This window comes from Arvicanthis niloticus, chromosome 25 (genome assembly GCF_011762505.2).
Source record: "Arvicanthis niloticus isolate mArvNil1 chromosome 25, mArvNil1.pat.X, whole genome shotgun sequence".
In the NCBI taxonomy this organism is placed as follows: Eukaryota; Metazoa; Chordata; class Mammalia; order Rodentia; family Muridae; genus Arvicanthis; species Arvicanthis niloticus.
Genome location: NC_133433.1, coordinates 12,553,850 through 12,573,660, shown reverse-complemented (window position 1 = coordinate 12,573,660; position 19,811 = coordinate 12,553,850). Strand labels below are relative to the sequence as shown.

Sequence of the window (19,811 nt, the reverse complement as noted above, 5' to 3'; positions counted from 1 at the left end):
ACACTACAAATAAATTTGTAACCACACAATTATGTTTCCAATCAAGAAGTTTTTACAAACATACTACACTAATCAAAAAGTAACACCAAGCCATTTGACAATATCTAAACTGGCTATAAGAGATGAGGCTAGATTTCATTTCTTTCATATGATTGATTATCATAACCATGATTTCATTGATTAAAAAAAATTTCATGAGAATTTCTTCAACTTCCTCTCCCCTAAGGATTATATCATCTATTTATTGCGACCAAGTTTCTCAGAAATACAAAGAAATAATGTGAAGACAACGCTGTCTGAAAACTAATTTGTGTGAGGTGAGAGATAAGAGATCTTGAGCAGTTTTGTAGCTAGAAGTTCGTAAAAACAGATGGACAGGCCCTGGGACCAGAATTTGAGGTAGTATTTAGGAGAAGATACAGCATGACTGTGTCTGTTCTCTACAGAGAAGGAACAAAGTCATGTAATGTCTCAAAGTCTATATTAGGAGTTGTCTTTGAGTTAAAGTCCAAAGGAAAGTCATTTGAAGAATTTAGAGAAATAAATAAATGGTCTATTTAACCTTTCAATATGGGCACATATGCTATTTTGGAGTTAGTATTAGTCAAATCAGTTACCAGACTCTGGACTTTGATTGCTTCATTGCTGAATCACTGGCATTGTTCAGTTCAAAGCACAAAATACATGGTACTGAAGAACTGAAATACCAGCTGTGTTTCTGAGTAAGGGGGTAATGGAGAGAGGGAAAAGATTTTCCTTCTACATGGAATTTAAGAGGTATACTGAAACCTTTCTGACACATTTAAAATCAAAGTAGACAAGAAGTCTTTAAACTAATAATTCTTATTTATAGTCAGGAATGTAATTAGCTTCTCAACATTTTCTTTTTTCAAAAGTATTATTCTTTAGTTTTGTGAATATTCTCTCTTTATTTAAGTATTGTTTCTTTTGATTAATATATATGCTGTCAGGGTAAGTAAGTAAAACTGCCTCAATTTGAAGAGGAAAATGACGCTAATTATATATTTCCAATTTGTAAGAATCTGTATAGATCTCATAATGGCATATAGTATGTACAATGTATACAACAACAGCCATCTGATAAAGGTGCCATAGATGTAGGATCTTTATTCTATTAGATTAAATAATCCTTTTATCCCATTAAAATGTTGAAGCTTATATGTTCTCAGAAAAGAAAGCTCTAAAATAAAAATTTTCATTTCATGTTTCAAAATGCTTCCTGCATAATCACTGAAAAAACTATCTATACAACCTGTCATGTGGATAATGGTAGAGCAAATATAGTCTTCAGATGTAATTGTACATTGAATAATGATTTTTTTTTACCACCAGATAGGGATAGTAATTTCAGAAAAAAAAATCCAAAATTTCCTTTCTCTATAATTTACCTATGAGAGTATATTGGCCATGTTTTCATTATCTTAAATAACCTAGAAAAACAAGTTCATAAAGCATAATGTTTTAGGAAATTTAGTTCATAACCAATTAATTGGCCTAGCTCCCCTGGACTTGCAGCAGTACCCAATGGCAGGAGCACAAGGCAATGAAACCATTCAGCTCATTCCTAGAAACAAAATCAAGACAGGTATTGGCCAAAGTCTCCCGTTTGACATGGTTGATGACATACAGTCTCCTGAGGGAACTCCCCTGTTAAATGCCTTTCGATTCTTACCAGTACTTCCGTGTAAACCAAGGCTTTAACACCCATGCTTGAGGATGACATTTTAGATACAGACTATGGGAGATAGATAATTTATACCTTATATCTCTTTCAAGGTATAATATTTAAATAATATATTTATGTATGTGACGTGTCATTGCTATTAAGATGCTTTTTAAGAGTCAGGTGTAAGCAATTAGAAGGTACAGAAGGCAAGTTTGTTTTCCAAAAGTATTAATGTATACTGAGTTTTTTAATTCATCATAAGGGAAGAATTTTCAATGCAAAAGATCAATCCTTATGATCCTCATATGACAGCTCTACCTCTAACCTGTATCCCATCTTGTTATTTTTCAATATTGGAACAATTTGGAAATTATAGATATATTTGCCTGTATTGCATGTAGTGTGACTGGCATACACTAGCATTATAATTCTAAGGCATTAAAACTACTGTTGAACAGAAATAAAAGTCTTCATTTATTGATTTTTTTTAAAAAAAATTAACTTATATCTAATGTAATTAATATTACACTTTATTTTTATATGAATCCAATGACAGGCTCACTTAGATTTGTGATTGAAAATGCTCTTATTAAAAGTAATTACAGGACAAAAAAGATTCCTCAGAGGGTAAAAGCAGTTGCCACATAAACTTGGAAATATAAGTTCAATCTTAAAGTCCTCAAAAAGGTAAAAAGATAAAAACAAATTCAAAGTTTTACTCTGATCTTCACATGTGAACTACAGCATGCATATGTATGCACAACCTATCATGCATGCACATACACACGCAGTAACTTTAATGTCACTAACAGTCATTATTATCATCATTATTAATAATTATTCTTTAAAGAGTGCAATGATTTTTGGAGATTTCTGAAGGGACTAAACTTGGAAATATAATACTTTCTAAACACTGAAGCAAATTCCATTTACCTTTTAATAAACTTAATTTAAAAATTTTATATATATATATATATATATATATATATATATATATATATATATTTGAGAACAAAGAGTACCCATATGTTATAACCTAAATTGTCTTTACTTATAACAACATGTATTATCATGATACAGTTTTCAAAATAAGAAACTAACAAATTTGTACTCCATAATTAAATTCCATACTTTATTTCATTATTTTTTTTCATAACATTCTATTTCTGTTCCAACATGCAATTTTTAATTAGCAATATACATCAAATTATGCACAAAGTAACAGAATTTGCATATACAGTAGAGTTCTCAGGGACAAAGACAGAGCTTCAGAGACAAAGAGAATAAGTACATTCATTAGGAATTAGGATAACTTTTAACCTTTGGCCATGATTTTAGATACCACCAAACCAAATACAATGTCACAAGTTTTCATAACAAATCAGCATTTGACAGTCCCTTGGTGCGTTTTAGGATGCCTTTGTATTTCTGTGACAGGAACATGAAAACCCCATGTTGGGATATACTATAGAGCACTGTAGACTATTTGCATATGATTGAAGTGCCCCTGTATTGTGAGATGCTGTGTTTTTGACTTTCAACTCTTTAGGAAACATCTTTATTAATTGTTAGGAAAAATGGCTCTGTGCATAGAATCCATCCCCAAATTTATCAGTCTCATTAAGTAATTATAATAGATTTAGCTCATCCATTGCACATTTTTGTTCTTCCTATCATTACAGACACAATAGTAACTCAGTGGGATTGCAAAAATGAATTAAAATGCTGACCATAAGCTACAGAGATGGCTGAGCAGGAAAGAACTCATAGAAGCCCAATCTTCTAGAAGATTGGGGTTTCATTCCCAGCACTTATATCAGGCAGCTCACAAAAGCCTATAACTCCACCTCTAGAGGATCTGTTGATGTTCACTTATGGCTTCCACATATATGCTTGCATACACACACATACAACATGCACGCACACACACACGTGCACACACACACACACACACACACACACACACAGAGTAAAATAAAAAATAATTTTAAAATGTTAGGCCTCACTTTAAGGAGCTCGGATTCTAAAATAAGAGACAGAAATCTAATGCAGTTCTTATAAATCAATTAATATAAGAATTTACATATGGCTTGAGGCTGCACATTTTTGAAAATATTGAGATTATATTTTATGGGATAAAGCAGTTAAATTTGGGGATACTAAGTACCATGAGAGCAGATCACTCATTCTAGGAAGAGAGACTACTATGCATCAGGTTTCCATACAGATCCATCAGAGTACGCAGATGAAGGCATGTGGCCTGCAAAGTAGCCAGTTGCTCTGCAGTGCCAGATAATTGGTTTCTACATGGTTCAGCTCTTCCTCAGAAACCAAAATCTAGGAACTTATACTTTAAATTAAACAGCTTCTTGAGCATTGAGTACTTGTGCACTAATATTCATTTATTCTTTTAAGATTATGAGAAATATATATATAATATATATTACACACACATATACACATATGTATATATTATATACATATAATATATTATATGTATATATTATACACACACGCACACATACATAGACTCTGGACAAAGACACCCTAAGATGCCAGTCTGTAATTACTCATCACTTAAAAATAATAAGTGCACCCATATTTTAGAAAATGTTCAATATAATGTGACAGAGGATTAATATTCCAACAGTATGATAAGTGGGTCACAAGGATTTGTCCTAAAGTACTGACATTTTAAGATTTAAAATTGTAAATGAACACAAAATTTCAGTGTCAGTCAACAAATAATTAACTCAAAAGTTAAGCTAGCAACCACATGCTATGTATTGCTAATGACAATGAAAACCATCTGCATTCTAAATTTTAATCTTAACCCCTGTACTGATTGACTTTGCACAGCAGAGAAACTGCAAATCATGTTTCGATCCCAATTCATTCTCACTAGCTCTTTGTTGTACTTTAAATTGACAGCATTGCTCCTAAATTAATGGAGAAAAATGAAAGCATGAGAACAAGATGTCCACATGTACTCAGCACCCAACTACTATAATACCCGTATCTCTTCTCTCTTCTTTTAAATTCGATGTCGTATCTACAGAAGATCATTTCTTTTTCTAATGTTCTTTAGTCTTCTATTTTGAATACAAAATAAATTTTATATCAAAATTTATCATGTATATTTAAAGAAAAAAAAATCAAGGGCAACCTGGTCTACAGAGCAAGTTCCAGTACAGCCAAGTAAAGAAAATCATTAAAAACAGAAAGCTGGTGAAGGTGTAATTAAATAAGGTGGCTCTGTTCTAGCCTCAGCAAGCAGTCAACATTAGCAGCCTACGTGGTTCTAGCTTTAAAGATGAAGAAAGAAGAAACTGGTTAAGGAATCTCCTTCCACTGCTAAGGAAAACCACTGAGGCCAGGTGTAAATCTGGGCTGTTTTTCTATGGAGGCCTAGAGAGGTCACTGTGTGAAGCTGTGAGGTGAAGCCTGAATTTCCTTGGAAAACTCAAGATATTGGGGATGTCAGAGCTCTATGATTTTTGCTGTGGAAAGCTGTTGATAGGGAAGGGAACCAGCCCAGGTGAAAGGTATGTGTTTTAGTCAACAAAGATTAAAGGAGTTAGACACTTAAAGAATATTTTGATATGACATGGAGATGCAGTTTGGAGTTGCCCAATGGGTTTTCGGGTCTTCCTTTGGTCAGGTATTCAAACACTATGTTTCCTTTTAGAAGGGGTATGCAACCCATAGGAAGAACAACAATATCATCCAACCAGACCCCCAGAGCTCCCAGGGACTAAACCACCAACCAAAGAGTACACATGGAGGGACCCATAGCTCCAGCCAACTATGTAGCAGAGGATGACCTTGTTGAACATCAATGGGAGGAGAGGCCCTTTGTCCTGTGAAGGCTTGACCCCCCAGTGTAGGGGAATGCTAGGGCAAGGAGGCAGGAGTGGGTAGGTGAGGGATGGTATACGGGTTTTCCAGAGGGGAAACTGGGAAAGGGAATAATATTGGAAATATAAATAAATAAAATATCCAATAAAAATAAAACAACCCCAAACAAAATAAAACAAACTAAAAAATTACAATATTGATCATATGCCAAAATATGTTAAAAGTATCTGAATTGATTTTTCATTTTGTTTTTACACATGATTACACTTAAGAGATTGCATGAATCTCAGAAAAGACTTTGGATTTTAAAGCAAGATTTAAGATTGTTAAAGACCATGGAAACTTTTGAAGTTGCACTAAATGCATTTATATTATTATATGACTACAAGCCTGTGGGGGCCAGAAAGTGTGATGTGATAATTTGAATAAAAATGGCCCTCATAGACCCATAGCACGTGGCACATTAAGTAGTGTTATTCTGTTGGAGAAGATGTGGCCTTGTTGGAAGAAGTGTATCACTGGGGGCAGGCTTTGAGGTTTCATATGCTCAAGTCAGGCCCAGTGTATGTCATTTTCTTCCTGCAGCCCACCATTCCTGATTTAGGACTTTCAGTGTCTTCTTCAGTGCCATGTGTGCCTGCACAATGATGGACTAAAGCTGTAAACATATAAGCCAGTCCCAATTAAAAGTTTCCCTTATAAAAGTTTCCATGGTCATGGTGTGTCTTCATAGTAATAGAAACCCTCACTAAGATTTATATCATTTAATTATAATTGGCAGTGAAAATAATTCTATGATAAAAATAAATTTAAGCAATATATGTCCATCAGTCCAACTTTACATAAGGCCATAGAATGAAAACTTCACTCTGTAGATTAGTTTACACCTAAGAGGACATATAGAATGAATAATCCCAGAAAAGCAATTCTAATATTGGGGGAAAACTCACACAACCATAACCGAATAATAGGAACAGATACACATTGCTTATTCTAATCTAATATGGACTATATATTAGGATTCAAAGAAAGTCAACAGATATGGAAACTGAAATAACACTAAGTCCTATCTGACCACAGGTTATGGAGGCTGGATGTCAACAATAATAGAAATAGTAGAAAATATATAAACTCATGGAAGATGAACAACACATTATTGAATTATGACTGGGTGAAGAGAGAAATAAATCAAGAAGCAAGTTTAAAACTTTTAAGAACTGAATGAAAATGAAACACTACTTACAAAACCTGTGGAATATAATAAATGGAGTTCTAAGAGGCAATTCATACCATAAAACTCTCTCTCTCTCTCTCTCTCTCTCTCTCTCTCTCTCTCTCACACGCACGCACGCACGCACGCACGCACGCACGCGCGCACACACACACGCACACACACACACACACACACACCAAAGAATCAATAAAATGAAGAAGTGGTTCTTGGAGAAAATCAACGAGATTGACAAATTAACTAAAATTCAGAGAAAGAAGATAAAAAATAATAAAATGAGAAACGAAAGGAGAGACATTAAAACAGCCATTAATTAAAATTCAGAAAATAACATGGATATAATTTGAAATCTTCATTCCACCAAACTAGAAAACTCAAACAGATGGATTTCTTAATGTATATGACCTACCAAAGTTAAATAAAGACCAAAGTTTTAAAAAAATTAACCTATTACCCCCAGTGAAGTATACAGAGCAACTGAAAATCAACCTGGGCCATATGGATTTCCAAAGAGAATTCTACTAGGCAGTAAAAGAACTAACTTCAATATCTAAGATGACATTCTTAACACTATATCACTCAATTTTCTGCTTCTTTAAAGCCTTTAATTGTACTTATCATAAAATGACATTTTGTATTTTTTATTGCTTCTTTCAACAAAATGTAAACAATTAAAGAATAATGACTATATTCAGAACTTTTAGAACAGTGCCTATACAGCAGTAGGTACATGGTACATACTTATTGGATAAATGATTCTTGTCTTGTGAGGAGTTATGGGCCTCTTCAGATAAATATGACTTGCCTTGGAATTATTCCTAGTTTAACAAAACTTCGGAAATTTCAGCAGCACTGGTGTGACCAAGACTTCGAACTGTGACAAAAACAGTCATGAGTTGATATGTCTGGATGACCATGGCAGCTGGAGATGCGCCACAACCTTGGGTGCAGAGACCACCAAAGATGTCAACACTGGTTTGAATATAGACTCCAAAGGGTAAGTAAATGTTTACTCTGAATTTGAAATTTTCAGAAGAGATCAAGTTGCTTCTTGACCACACACCGAGCACAAGTCCTCCTTGAAATTGCTTTTCTTATTTGATAAACTAGTTTTTCTCATGTCATTGAGTCTGAACACTGACGTTTCACCACATCAGCTAAGGCATTTTAATGTTTGCTGCTATAGGATATAAGGATGTAAGTACCATGAGGTAGACAAGGATAAAGCATTGTGATTCTGCTTGGGCTGATTGATTCCCACCATGGCTTCCAATCAGAATGGGCAATTTGAAAGAAAGAAAAAAGAAGAAAAATATGGATGTGCTGCTCTTGAATTCAGTTTAGATTTTCCTACCTTAGTTTGTCAAAAGTATAGATACACAAAGAACACCTCAGTGACATTCCACCTAACAAGTAAATTTTGTTCAATTAAGGCAAACTCTTGGAAAACTGTCTGCCTCAGCTGCTTCTTATCCAAATTAAGATGGCTAACAGGGCGTGTTTTCTTGTAGTACTTCACAGGGACAGCTGACTCTGGCATTACTTAACCACTGGCCATTATTTGTTCGTGTTGGTGTAAATTTGGATGATTTGCCTCTGAGCCCAAGAGCATATTGAAGCTTTTTGTTTTTTCGTGGGGTGGATATATTAATAATCTTAGAAAGGCTCACTCCATTTGTGTAAGTATTAGTCTACGTAACAGCGTGATTCCACTTGATCTCTGTGACATTTTTCACTCTGTAGGTTCACTAAATAGGTTCTTGTAGAAACAGCCCTAGAAGGTAGAAATGTGGCATTAGCTCTTTGCGAAGCAGCAGCTACTAAGGAAGTGAGGGAATTAACGCCAACGGTCAGACTTGCTGATGCTTAGACAGGAAGCCAATGATACACTTGAAGCTGTCTGCAACAAGGCTATTATTTTTGCTTCACATAGAATTAAAATAAAGCACTGGAAGATGAGATAAAGCTGAATGATATACTACTTATTCCCTTGAGGACCACCGGTAGACATAACAAACATAAGTGACAGGAAATCTAAAGGTAATCAATAGTGGGACAATTAGTTCAGTGGCTTAGATAGCAATAGCCACAAGACTATTTGAGCAATGTGACAAACACTTGGATAGATCCTCTCTGAATGAAAATTGAGTAAAAGTACATCATCATAAAGTGATTTAAAATACATGGCAGAATCAAATACTTGCTGTTTGTATTCACACATGCCTATTTTAGAGTATGGGAATTCTGTGTATATTTAAGTTAGTTGTAAGCTGTGCTTAAGTGATGATTTATTCAATGCTCTTTGATAGGATAGTAATTATCACCCTAGGAAAATGAACGAAAAGGTTAACAGAAGGAGAATATAGATTTTTGAAATGATTTTCGGCAGTGTGCTTTAAAAGGAGGGAATTGTAGCAATAGATCACAAATGGAAGTAACCGTAAGCTCAGTTACTGAAAATCACACATTGTTTTTTCACTACTTTGAGAATTCCTGTCCTCCTTCAGACCTGGGGAATCTGTTCTGTTGCATATCAGTGCCCGAGCTTGTCTCACGTCTATTTGATACTCTTGCTATCAGAGATCATGAACTTGACAACAGAGCTCTCTTTGCTCATATGTGAATAATCTAATTTATTTTTAAGCCTTCCTGGCAAAGCACCTTCGGGAGTCATAAGTCAGTAACCAATTGTGTACTACCCTCCCATGTTAGGATAATTTAATTTTTAAAAAAGTCTTTCATTATTCTTCTTTTTATATTTAAGACATTTTTATTTGAGGAAGTGTCCATACTTAGAACTTGTATGCTTAATCTTTTCCAAAACATTGAATGTAATGTATTTTATGCTTTCCACTGAAAAAATAAGATATTTTTGTTTTTAGTAATTGAAATTCTTCTCAACTCTATGAAAGATATTAATATTTTTTAAATTATCTTTTGCCTTTAGCTTTGAGTAAGAACTTACTTTGGGCCTCCTGAAAAAGCCCATGAAATTTCACCCACCATATTTCAGATCTTATTTTATTTTTTGTTATCTCCTTTTTTTGCACTCAAGCAGTCTAAATAAATACAATAATGACAAAGAAATATACTTAAATTAGGAACAAAAATGTATTTAAACTTTAGAAATATATATTTGTAAACTCATAGAGACATGAGACAAAGGAAAGTTTTTGTTTCTTGCAAAATTTAGTATCAGTCGCAAGAACTTAAACCATATAGGCAAAAAAGAGTCTCACTGACATGTGTCCCGATCCAGAAAGAACAATTTTCAAAGACCAAAAGGAAGTATACCGATGCTGGTTTGGAATGAAGGTCACTGGTCACAGAAGCTCCTAGCAGTATTATCTCTTGTTCCTTTGAGAAATATGTGTGTGTGTAGAAACAAATACAGTGGATTATCTGAAATGTTGTCCATCTAAGAAAATTTTTCTCAAAAGCTGTGTCACAGGATACATACAAAGAGAATGGCACATATTGGATGTGCAATCGCTGGTGATAAGGAGTCTTATAGACATGTTAAGTGAGCACATTCCCTTCATGTTCCCCTGGTTATTTTTAATTGGAGTTTGGTATAAGTGACTTTTATGTTAATTATTTTACATTTTCATAGAAATCATTTGATTAAATAAATTACAAGGAAGAAGAATGATCAAATATGTACTTTGACTCAATGCTATTCTATTTATTTTCTTACAAATATTTGCAGGTGAGTCATATTCATTTCTCCCACGTTCCTTTCTTTTTATAGCTCCCAACTAATTACATGAACATTTTATGTGCATTTAACCAGTTATTCATGGGTTTAAGGTTTAATGAAAACCTTAAAAAGGTTTTCATTTCTTTTAAAATATTATTCTGTGTAATATTTTTAATTTAACTTTATATATTAATGCCCTATATTTTGATCATATTCACTCCACATTTTAACTTTATTTTTTTCTATTTTTATTAGTCCTTTGATGATTTCATAGAATGTTTTCTTCATATTCAGACATCTCCTGACTCTTTCCAGATTCACTCCCATTCCTTACCCAACCAAATTTCTGTCTTCCCCTCCCCATCCCCCATATTTATAAAGCAACTCAATCAATTGGTGCTGCCAATACACTCTTGAATGTCTTGCCTACCACTTGAGGTCAACCCATCAGGCTTAGGACAGAAGACTTGGTGGTATAATAGTGCTAATGCCTTTAGTTTACATTTCATTATAATTGACTATCCTAATTACAGTCTTGTTATATAATTAATTTTAATTTATACAGAAGCATGGCTGTTGTTCTGTATTAACATATCTTTGAGTGTAAGTGAAATTTAGCTAAAAATGTGTATCTTCTCAATTTTTGCTTTGTTTTCTTTAGTCATGTCAGAAGTCTTATGCTGATATCTTAGATTTTTATGTAGTACAAATAATGCTTACATTACATACACTGTAGAAGATTACCATAAATTTCTGTGGTCGTGAATTCTGCTTTAAATTACTGGGTTTTGCTCCCTATATTTGATAATAAAAATGAAAAAAAAATTGTGAAGTTCTCCTTCCTTTGTAACGAAATATATCATTTGAGATTCCTTACTTATCATGGAGAGAAGCCTACAGTACAGTATTTTATTAAAGTTTAGAATTCACCAGTTCAATAACTTTGAGTTGACTCAATTTCTCCAATATTATTTATGTATGCTAGCTTGAAATATTTTGCAATTTAGTTGTAGAGACTTTTTTTAAAAAAATTGTAATGTTTGGTTTGAATTTAGTGAAGTGTATGATTAGACTTTTAGTTATCACAGTCAATAAAACCTACAGATTTATTATTTGTATAACATATTGATTTGTATTTTAGGAAATCTTGAATTATTGTATGCTACATACAAGTAAAAACACTGAAACATGTATATTCGGTTTGCAAAAGTCTTTTCTGATATGATTCAGTACAGATACCTATTAGAAAATAAGTTTCCCAAACTTAACCTGTGTGCGCCTTATCGTCAGACAGTGTGCTATACCAAGTGAAACAAACTGCTCTTTTATAAGTAAAACACAAAATTAAGACCCACACAGTTTAGAAGTTCTTTTTCCAAGGGCTGGAGTACTTCAGTGTGACAACAAATTTGCTAGTTTATTTCACTTTTCTTTTTTGAAACTGATGCTGAGGAGCCATGGAAAAGGCTTGATTAGTAAAATAGTTACTAACCCTGTATGTGGTGCCCAGATGGTGGAGGAAGATAATGAAGTTTCATCACTGGTTCTCTGGTCTCCACACTGGTGCCATGACACTTCTGCGCTACCCCTCCCCTCAAATAAGAAATTAGGTAAATTTTATTACCTACTTCTAGGTAGGTGATTATTTTAAATAAACTCTTCAGGAATGTTGATTTCCTATGTATTAAGTAATCTACTTCAAATGTTAGAGATAGTCGTACATTCAGCTCTAAGAGTTGATTATAACGTTTTCATGGCAGACTATCTTATCAATGCCTGTCAGCTAGCATGGGTATGAAATGGGCTGCATATGGGAGTTTGTTGTCCACCTTTAACTGCCTGGGAAAGCTGGAATTAAAGAGAGGAAGTTAACTCCCACTTGAAAAGTCCTGAGATTAATAATCAATACATAGAAATATAAACAATGGAGCTGATACCACACTGCATTTATGTTGATTCAAGTTTGGTTTAAAATGTTCTTATACTTCTTAATAAATATGAAATATATCAATTATGTCAAATATGTCAATATGAAATATATCAAGTATGTCAAATCTTAAGTCATTCTGGGTCTTGAAAGTTTATAAACTGCACTAAGGAGAGGAAAAATGAGAAAACTCATAGAATTTGTGACTAATATGCACATATGTACCTACTTTATATATTAGCAATATATGTCATTTAAAACATACATTATAAATTTTGGCTTATATTTTAAATTATCACAAGAAAAACATGTATTTTGAAAATGACAGTCCATGTTAAGTTATTGATCTGTCTGACTGCTTGATTGTTCATCTTCCTGCCAATTCTTGAGAATGCATGGTTTATTTAAACAATCTAAGTAGGCTTATAATTATTTGGGGAATACTTTGAGACTCACCATATCTTCTTCCATATCTATGTTGAAATAGTTTCAGGATAAAATGAGAATATCATTTTTTTTTTTTGGTTTGGAGAGATTTTGGTGTATTTAGGGAGTACACAAGTGTCTAATTGTGCATTTAGAGTCCATAGGTTAACCTTGATATCATTCCTGAATCTCTGATCACTTTCTTTTTTGAGATGGGGTCTTTCATGAGCCGGGGCCAAGGTTCACCAATAAGACAAGGCTGGCTATATAGCAATCCATTGAGATCTGCCTATCTTTTTTTCCCCAGAAAGGGATCTACAAGCATGAGCCAGCACACAGACTGTTTTTAAAACCGGATTTAGAAATTGAACTCGGTTCTCAAGGCCATTTGACTAATCTATCTATCTATACCCCTTAAATATATGACTTTTAATTATCTAGTTAGTTACATATCTAAAAAAAAACTGAGTGAACCATCACTGACCTTTCTTTTCTAGATGAATAGAATGAAGTTATCAAAACTATGTCACACCAGATGCACAATAGACCATCCTTAGGAGCCATTGGTTACTAAAGAGTAATCAAGTTCCACGTGTAGATTGTCGCCTAAGAGTTTTTAGTCAGGGAAGCCACTGAAGCTCCCCAAAACATGTCACTCCTGTTGGCTTATCAGAACTAGACAATATGATGCTATTAATGCTGAAGACACTGCCAACCTTGTGCACATGACATAAGGAAATCACATAAGAACTGAACTAGAAGCAGAATGCTTTGATAACATTGAAGTCAGAAAGTATCCAGATGGACCTTGTAGGTGGAGTTCTTTTAACCTACCTGTTAAAGGCACTGAAACAGATTTGATTTGTGATTAAAGGAGGAATTCCAACAATTGTTTCTGTAATTAATCTGGCCAGGAAATACCTTATTTTAGCCTCTTTCCCACATTAGTGCCTTAACTGAACTCTGACTTCAGATATTGCTCTCATCCATGTTAATAGGTATAGAACAATGTAGATGTTAAAAAAAAAAAAAACCTAGAAAATCAATACCAATGTGTTTTAAAGGTTATAGATTAGTACTCAAGTTAAGTCAAGCATCATTGCCTTCAATTTTTGCTCAGATAACTGTAGGAAATCCAGATAATTTGTCTTGTTAGTTCTTATGTCAGTTTGTGGCAGATGGCAAAGTCAGGACTCCAGATCACTCACTATGACCACAACAAAATAGGTCTTCATTAACACCAAAGGATGCAGTGCCACTGCTGACACCATACCATCTTGCTAACCACATTTGTGAAGGCAGCGTATATAAATTTGGTGGAATTATAATTCAGTATATTGTATAATAGGTATGATTTGGTAATAACTTCTAGCTCAAAATTCTCCACTACTTCAATGATTAGCATAATTAGCATAATGAAATTTAAGAAATAATTAAAATAAATGCTGAAATCTATCAACCACTTATTAAAATTTTAACACATTAGCTCTACAGCTATGTTAAACACTAAATAGAAATACATGCTCAGTATAACCTACAAAAAATACTGGAATTAAAAGATAAAATTTTACTTTCCATTGAGTCTGTGGCCTTTGATATTGTGGATATGTTTCTTTCTTAAGAATTATTTCTGTAAAAGCCATTTTATAATTGATATTAACACATGATCATTGGAAAACTTTATGTTAGGGCTTTCTTTGTGACCCATGCCAGTGTAAAATGTTTAATGTGGCTGATTATATTTCAATAAAGGCAAGTATTCAGACAACTCAATGAGAGGAATACTTAAGGAAGCAAAGAGTAGTGGGAAAATATTTGATACATCTATTTCTAAATCGTAAAACATCCTTACAGTATTTCAAAACTAAAATCTTACTTCTTCTCTCGGTAAAGTACATGAGATTCAAAGACTATAAAGGAAGAAAGAAGTAGAATTTAAAATGTATTTCAATGTTTGTTCTTTACAATAATGCCAAATGAAGTAAAAGAAGGCAGGAATAGCAGCTATTTTTCACATAAATGTGTAACTCTGTTTTAAAAGCCCTAGTATAAGGCCATGCCTGCAGAATAGACCACTTTCGACAGTCTTGAATGGTTCCTGGGCTTAAATATTTTATGCCTCCCTATTTGTTAATGCTTACTGTCAAATAAAAGGATAGAGTAGAAGGGCTGAAGATCTAAGTAGTCAGACATAGATTTACCAGACTAGGGACAGTACCTGGCTTGTAAGACAAACAAACAAAAAACCAAACCAAACCAAAAAAAAAAAAAAAAAAAAAAAAAAAAAAAACCCACAACAACAACAACAAAACCATCTTGTTTTCATTCAGCATTTGTAAACCCAAGGACATATAATTTGGGAGACATTCTCGGAAGAATGCATCACTTTGGAGCACGGTTTCATTTTATACCCCATAGAAGCTGTCTGATCATTAATGTGGTAAGCATGTTGAGGTTTCTGGTGTACTTGAAATCATAATAGTATGTCTCTAAGATCACATTGCAAACATCTTTGTGTAATCTATTGAGTTACCAACACACTACTGTGCAGAAAGAAGGAGATAGACATGCTGCAGCATGAGAATGCCAAAGTAAAATTTCTCTTTCAATAATACCAGAAGAGAATGTAAGCTAACCTAAATCTGTGATCGCAGTATCAACACCACTTATCCAATAAATTGGAAGCTAGAAACAAATAGAAGCTGAGAAATTTTTGTGCATCTAAAATCACTATAACACATAAGCCTTATCATCTACATTTGATCTAGACTTAAATCCCTTGATTCTACAGAGTGTCCCAAGATACTTAACAGCAATAGTCTTTAATATACTCCCACACTAGTTTTAAGGTGCTAACTTTGTACAATTTTTCTAAAGGCTAAGTTACAAAAGCACACTTAAGAACATTCAAGTCTAAGACAGTAATGGGATAAAACAACAAGAAGACCTTATGTGTAAACTATCACAGTGAGGTAAAAGAGAGCAAGCAAATAGAACGCTGCCTTAGTATATTGCTATGCAGAGGCACCATACCCAGTACAACTCTTATTTTTAAAAGAACAGATGTAATTGGAGGCTGGCTTACAGTTTTATAGGGTTAGTCCATGATCATCATAGCAGGAAACAGACAGGCATGGCACTGGAGCAGTATCTCAGACTTTTTACAAACTGATCTTCAGGCAACACAAAGTCAAAGAGAGAAACACTGAGTCAGGCTTGGGCTTTTGAAACCTTAAAGTCTATCCCAGTGGATGATCTCCCATAATGCCACATCTATTTCCACAAGGCCACACCTTCTAATCCTTCCCAAACAGTTCTACTATCTGAGGACCAAAAATTCAAACTTATGAGCCCGTGGGGATTATTCTCATTCAAACTACCACAAAGGCCTTCTCTCTGTTATATATATATTTACACTTTCTGAACTAAAATGCACTGATATGTAATTATTATTCTTTATAATTTCATACATAAACATTATTATGCCTCTTTAGTCTGTTATATTCTATTATCTGAAATCACTAAAATATATAATTTTGATATAACATTTGATATTCCTTCCCTTGTCAGACTTAGAGGTAAGCTATTAATTTTGATTCCCTTATGAAAATATCTTCCTCCACAGAAATGCCAATGTGTTTTTATATGTTTGTTCTCTCCCAAGGCCCACTGGGGCTGTCACAAAGTCAATGGCAAGTGGATCATGTGGCAAATGGATCATGTTGCTTTTCTAATATGTTGAACTTCGGTTCCGAAACTAATCTCATCCAAACACAAAAGCAAACGTTGCTGATATTTAGTAATTATTTTAACATGAAACTTTCCATGAGGCTGCAACACTATACAACACCTGGCTACCGTCTAATACTATAGATGCTATACATTCCTCATGGCACGATGAAAACAGATCACAGCAATCTCTCCCTGAGGTCCTGCTCTCTGCTTCCTATTTGATCAAGACATGAACAAGCTGTCAGCTTGCATTAAAAAGAACAAAGCTCTTCTAGCCATAGTGTATTCTTTCACCCCTCCTCCTGATATGCTCTGAAGGATGAGCCACAAATAATCCTCTTTCCTTGAAGTTTCTTCAGCCAGGTATTTCATAATGGTTAGCAGAGAAGTAATGAAGACACTGCTGATGCTCACAAAGTAAAAATTATTTATCCTGGAAGTAATTGGGAATGCTGCAATTATAACAGTATTTCTAATTCCTATAATCATAGGTTATTTTTGTGTTTTGTTTTTGTTTTTGTAGTATATCAAAAGTAGATTTTTGTTAGTCTGTTTTTCATTTTTCTTTTTGTCTGTAAAAAAAGGTACTGTAAAGGGACTAAATACCATGGATTCTGAGATTAAATGGACAAGTGATTTCTACTCATCCACTTACAAGATCCCGACCTTTAATAATTTGCTTTATCTACCCTACCCTTATATCCAAATCAGAACTAATTATATCAATCTCCAATTTTTTAAAGCTTAGTGGTACAGTGTTTGAATACTTGTGGTTCTCTTGAGTTTTGGTTTGTTGGTAGTACCCAGTATTTCAAGTGAAATCATTCTGATTTAAATAGAGTCTTTAACTTTTGGGGGAAATTTGATATTCTGGGAAGATCATCATTGGACTGGGGTGAACGGTCTTCCAAGAATTAGTAACATAGACATACCACTGTACAGCTATGTGCAGATGAGCCAGGGTACAGCTATGTCATTCATTCATAAATGGACCTTCAAATCTACTTTATTTTCTTCACCTTTCCTTTGTGACAAATTGTCTTGATATATGTGCAGCATAGGGTTATTTCTGTGGTTTTAACATTTTAAGTATGATTTGGAAATTGAAAGCCTATTACATGTTTGCATAGATACTTATATGAAGACATATGTATATGTTTGAGACGTATATGTATGTTTACATATAATGTCTATACATCAAGCATATGAGTACTCCTATAAAAAGTGCATTCACTACTTAATTTCTTAAAGCAGGATGTGAGCATATACAAAGTTAGGGGAACATGTATACATGTACATTGTTTTCTTTTATCAATACATTTTCATGAATTCACAGGAAAAGTTATTTCACAAGGAATATTGTGAGTATTAGGTTGAACATCCCCTAGGCAAAGTAGAAAATGAAGCTAGTAACACTGTGTATGTATCAAATAACCACAGGATTAACAATAGAGCAGTCCCTTAAGCCAGGTTGCTAACAATGAGGTATTGTAGAGATTGCCACCTGCTAGTATGTGAAACTAAGCAGGAAACGGTGTCGTTGTCTTTTTAAGACACCAGAAACCCATTGGTTATAAATGCTGCATATCTTATGGGTGCTTTGGTTTGGATATACATTCTTCCCTGAAGGCTTATTTCTTGAATGAAATCTTTATCCTCAAAGCTATCTTGAGAGGTGTAGCTCTGGAGAAAGCAATCAAATCAGAATGTTCTGATTTAATCATTGATTAATGTAGTAACAGTCAAAATCTAATGACTTTATTAGGATGTAGTGGAAACCAGGAATTAGAGCCTAGATGATGCAAATAGGTCACCCAGGGATACACTCTTAAAGGGTATACATTGTCCATGTCCTTCCTACTGCTCTCTCTCTCTCTCTCTCTCTCTCTACCTCCGGCTTTCTATACTACTCTATTCCTTTTCTGTTTTCTTTCTTCATTCCCTCTCTTTCATAATGTTTGACCATTCTGAAAATATGAAGAAACATTTTCAACTTTTAAGTTATTATTTCTTGCATATCATCACAGTAACAATAATCACTCATATACTGTGTTTGCTTCTCCTATTTCAAACTGTCCATGGAAGATTTAGTAATTAGACCTACTCATCTTACCTGCCATACTGAAGGATATGCATTGTATGGTTTTATGTATGTGAGGTCCTTTACAATGTAAAATTCATGGACACTGGAATGGTGACAAACAGGGCTGGTAGAGGATGGGATGAAGTATTCCTGGGTACAGTGTTTAACTCTGAGATGAATAAGTTCCAGTTATAGACAAAAAGTATGATTAAACAATAATGTGAATGAATATATTTAACATCATGAAATTTATATTAAAATTATATTAATGGCAAATATTGTATATATTTTGTCACAACAAAAATTATGTGTTTCTCATGAACTTTAAAAGGTTTGTAAGGAGAGAGAAATCAGGGTGGAGGGAGACAGCTAAGAAGCACTGTTCCACACTCCAGACCCCAAACCTCCAGACCTGAGGTCCAACAACACCCAATGAAAGACAAAATGAAGAAACGGAGTCCTAAGCCCTGCCTGACCCAACCAGCACAGGCCCCAGGCACACTGCGCAGAGTCCCCGTGCCCACCAGCTACAGTGGCTCCTTGGCTTTGTGACTCCCTCCTTTGCCATCACCCAAGCAGCGAGCCAAATTCAAGAGAGTAGGCAAGAAGAAATGCAGACCGGTGCTGGCTGGAGGTGGAGGCGGCTCCGCAGGCACACCCCTGCAACACTCCTTCCTGACAGAGGTGACAGATGTCTATGAGATGGAGGGGGGACTAATGAACTTGTTCAATGATTTTCATTCAGGTTGCCTGCAGGCCTTTGGAATGGAATGCTCCTTCGAGCAGTTGGAGCATGTTCGGGAGATGCAGGAGAAGTTGGCTAGACTTCACTTCAGCCTGGATGTGTGTGGCGAGGAAGAGGACGAGGAAGAGGAAGAGGATGGGGTCACAAAAGGCTTGACTGAGGAGCAGAAGAAGACAATGGCTGACCGAAACCTGGACCAGCTGCTTAGTAATCTAGAAGATCTTAGCAATTCCATACAGAAGCTGCATTTGGCAGAGAATGTCGAGCCTGAGGAGCAGATAACGGCATAGGTGTCGCCTAGACTCTTCTTCTCTCCTCTTCAAACTGTAACTTTTTACGGATTCGGGAGCCCCTAGGTGCTATGGGGTCGGGGGCACTGGTTGGAATTAAACAAATTGAAAAGCGAAAAAAATTAAAAGGTT

At 34.6% G+C, this 19,811-nt stretch overlaps 1 protein-coding gene and 1 pseudogene across 1 annotated transcript in view; one reads left to right on the top strand and one right to left on the bottom strand.

Annotated features, from left to right (window-relative positions):
* Positions 1-19,811, bottom strand: part of Nkain3 (sodium/potassium transporting ATPase interacting 3) — a 588,474-nt gene that overhangs the window by 410,397 nt on the left and 158,266 nt on the right. The gene's annotated exons all lie outside the window — the stretch shown is intronic.
* LOC143438383 (coiled-coil domain-containing protein 28B pseudogene) lies at positions 18,997-19,789 on the top strand (annotated as a pseudogene).